The following is a 4,376-nucleotide window of genomic DNA, read 5'->3' as shown; positions in this document are numbered from 1 at the left end:
ATGTCTCTACACTGACATGGGACATCTCCCTAATAGCCTAGTTGTGTCTAATATGACATGGGATGTTCCCATAATTCCCCTGCTGTGTCTACGCTGACCTAGGATGTCTCCCTTAATCCTCTGTTCCGTCTCCATTGACCGGGATTGTCTCCCTAATTAGCCAGGTATGTCTGCCCTGTCCTGGGATATCTCCCCAGTCCAAGCATGTCTACCTTAAACTGGGGTGTATCCCTTGTTCTCCAGGTTTGTCTACACTGACCTAGGAAGTTTCCCCTTTTTCACAGGTGTTTCTACCCTGAATAGGATGTCTCTCTCATTCCCCAAGTGTGTCTACACTGACATGGGATAAATCCCTAATACAAACTTGTCTCCAGTATGGACTGGAATTTTTCTAATTCCCAATGTGTGTCTGCTCTGTCTTGGGTTGTCTCCCTACACTCCATTGTGTCTACACTTACCTGGGATATTTGTCTAGTTGCTCAGTGTGCATGCGCAGACCTGGAACACTACCTAACTCCCCAGGTGTGTCTGCCCTAACCTGGTATGTCTCCCTAGTTCCCAGGTGTGTCAATTCTGAAATTGTTTGTCCCACTATTTATTCAAATGTCGCTTACAATGCCTCCCTTTTTTTTTCTCTGACCTGGATTGACCCCTTCAATCCCAGTTGTGTCTGTCATAACCAGTGATCTCTCTCTAGTCCCCAGGTGTGTGTTCACTGACCTAGGATATCTCCCTAAGTGTCTCGCTAATTTCCCATGCGATGGTGCATTAATGTTGGATGTCCTATTTTCCCAGGTGTGTCTACCCTGACCTGAGATGTCTAATAACCCAGGTGTATCTACACTGGCCAGGGTTGTCTCCACAATTCCCCATATATGTCTGAGCTGATCAGGGATGTGTCCCTAATACTCCACGTTTGTTTACTCTGATCTGGCTTGTCCCTATAATTCCCAAGGTGTCTTCCCTGAACCTGGATGTCTCCATAATTCACCCTGTGTTTCTACACTGACTTGGAATGCCTCCCTATTTCCCCAGATGTGTCTACACTGACTTAGGATGTCTGTCTGCCTGTCTGCTCTGTGTGTCCCCAGTGTGTCTGCTGTGATTTGGATGTCTCTCGAATTCCTCAGGTATGTCTACAATGACCTGGGATGTCTCCGTAATAACTCAGGTGCATCTACTCTGGCCTGTGTTTCTACTTTGATGTGGGATGTCTGCACTAACCTGGAATTTCTCCTTAATTCCCCAGGTGTGTCTGCCCTTACTGGGATGTCTGTTTAATAACTCAAATGTGTCTAAACTGGCTGGAGATGTCCACTTTATTCCAAAATAAGTGCATCTATTTTGACCAGGGATGTCTCCCTAATAGCCCCAGTGTGTCTACTCCGACATAAGATGTTTCTTTGTTTCCCCAGGGGAAGCTACCATGACCTAGGATGTCACCTGGTTCTCCAAGTATTTCTACACTCACCTGGGAAGTCACTGTTAACTTGAATGTCTCTCTAATTCTGCAGCTCTGTCTACTCTCATCAGGGATGCCTGCCTACTAACCTTGATGTGTATAACCTGAACCTGGATGTCTCCTTAATAATCGGGTGTGCGTTCCTTTACCCGGAATGTCTTTTTTCCCAGGTGTGATTACTCTTACCTGGATTGTCTCTCTACCCAGGAGTGTCGATCCTGACCTGGGTTGTCGCTCTAATTCCACAGGTGTGTCTCCATTCAACTGGATTGTCTAATTCCACAGGTGTCTGCATTTAATGGGGATGGCCACCTAATTTCCCAGGTGTGTCTACATTCACATGGGATGTCTCCATAATGCCCAACGTGAGTTTAATATAACCCAGGATGATCCCTACATCCCAGATGTCTACCCTGACTAGAATTCTTCTCTAAAGCCCAATATTACTACTTCTACCTGGGAAGTGTACCTTGTTCCCCTCGTGTGTCTACCTTGACCAATGATGAGTCTCTGTAACACAGGCGTGTCCACTCGGACCTGGTATAGCTGCCTAATTCCCCACATGTATCTTGGTGACCGAGAGTCATGCTAACTAGTTGGCCACTCTCTCAGGTCAACTGAGAGAATGATCAAAAGGGAGGATGGTCAAAAAAAAAATGAAAAGGAGGCCACAGTTTGAATAAACCCCTGGACCAAAGACTCAGTCATGTGACCAAAACTTAAAACTGTCCTGACTCCCAAAATTCTGACTCTGATTTTAAACAAAACTTAAGCTTTCCTCCTGTCGGCGTGACATGGCAGCTTCCAGACTAATCAGCCACAATCAAGGAGGCTAATGTGATGAAAAGGAATGTGAGTTTCTCGTAGCCGGTCAGGATAGAAAACAACGCGCTTGCACATCCATGCTCCGTACCCTCAGCTGGCCCTGCTGAGAGCCCAGTTCTTCACCACTTTCAGTTTGGATGTTCCTCTGTTCCCAAAAAGCTTGTTTCTCACTCAATAAAATATTCATATCACGTAAAACTCACTGAATTTTCTTTTCATAGTAGACACATCTGGGATTAGAGGGACATCCCCGGTTAGTACAGACACGCCAGGCGAGGCAGAGAGACGTGGGGAACCAAGGGGACACACCCTACAGTGATGTGGACATTCTTGGGGAACTAGGGAGACATCTCGGGTGAGAGGTGACAAGCCCATAGAATTAGATATTCAAGGTCAAGGTAGACACAGCTGGGGAGTAAGGAGACACCTCAGGTCAGAGTAGACACATCTGAGGAGTTAAGGAGCCATCCTAAGTCAGAGTTGACAAGCCTGGAGAATCAGCAAGACATCAAAGGTCAGAGTAGACACACCTGGGGAATTAGAACGACATCCCAGGTAAGGATAGAAACTCATGGAGAATAAAGGAGACATCCCACACCAGTGTAGACAAACCCTAGGAACTAAGAAGATATACAAGTTCAGTGCAGACCTACGTAGGAGACATCTCTGGTCGGAGTAGACACACCTGAGGAATTAGGTGAGACATCAGTGGTGATGCAACTAGGGAATGAGGGAGACCCCCCCCCAGGTTAGTGTAGACATACCTAGGGAATAGAGAGACATCTCTGGTAAGAGAAGAAATGTGGGGGACTAGGGAGACATCAAGGGTGAGAGTAGACACTCCTGGAGAAATGGAATGAAGTCCTGGGTCAGAACAGTCACAGCTGGTGAGGTAGGGACACATCTCGGATCGGCTTGTATTCATTAGGACATGAGGTATATACCCCAGGTCAGTGTTTCCACAACTGGGGCGCTGTTGAGAAGGCCAAGTCAGGGAAGACGCACCTGGAGAATGTGGGAGACATCCCACGTGAGAACAGTAAACCCGAGCACTTAGACATCACAAGACAAGTTAGACACAGTGGGGAACTAAGGAGGCATCCCAGGGTAGACACATGGGGAATCACCTGGAGAATTAAGTGACATCTAGGTCAGAGTAGTCACACCAGCCTTAGACAAAGACCAGGTTAGTGTAGACAAAGCTGAGAAATGAGGGAGACATCCCTGGAAATGAGGGACTAAATCCCCTGTAGTCACACCAGGGGGAAAAGGGAGACATCTAAGGGCAGTGTAGACACAGTGGGAATTAGGGAGACTGCACAGGTCTGAGCAGACAGAGCTGGGGAATTAAGGAGACACCTTAGGCCATTGTAGATACTCCTAAGAATTTATGGTGACACCCCAGGTCTGTGTGCGTAGGCCTGGGGAATTAGGCAGATGAACAAGATCAAGGAAGACGCACTCAGGGAATTAGGGACATACTCTAGGTCATAGAAGATGCATGTGGGAACTTAGTGAGACTTCCAAGTGAGTGTGCTCTCACAAGCAGAATTCGTGAAATGTTCCAGTTCAGAGTAGACACACTTGGGGATTTAGGGAGACATTCCAGGTCCAGGTAGACATGCCTGGGAATTAGGAGACATCCCAAATCATAGTAGACACACCTGAAGATATATGAGACATCGAATGACAGTGTTGACACACCAGGGAATTAGGGAGCTATCGCAGGTAGTGTAGACACAACTGGGGAATTAGGGACACATGCTGGGTCAGAGTAAAATCACTTGGTATGTAGGAATCATCCCAAGTTTGAGAAGAATGTTTGGGCAATTAGGGAGATATCCCAGGTCAGTGTAGATACACTCGGGGACATGACCTCCCATGTCAGTGTAGACTGTGGAAATAGGAAACATCCCATGTCAGAGTGTCATATCTCAAGAATTAGAGAGACAGCCTAGGTCCGTGCAGACATACCTGGTTAATTAGACTTCCCAGGTTAGAATGACCCTTGTGGAAAAGTGAGAAAATAACCCATATCAGAATAGACACACCTGGGGTATTACTGAAACCTCCTAGGACAGTGTAGACA

This window comes from Equus quagga, chromosome 15, assembly GCF_021613505.1.
Source record: "Equus quagga isolate Etosha38 chromosome 15, UCLA_HA_Equagga_1.0, whole genome shotgun sequence".
Classification (NCBI taxonomy): Eukaryota; Metazoa; Chordata; class Mammalia; order Perissodactyla; family Equidae; genus Equus; species Equus quagga.
Note: the sequence above shows the minus strand (reverse complement) of the source record.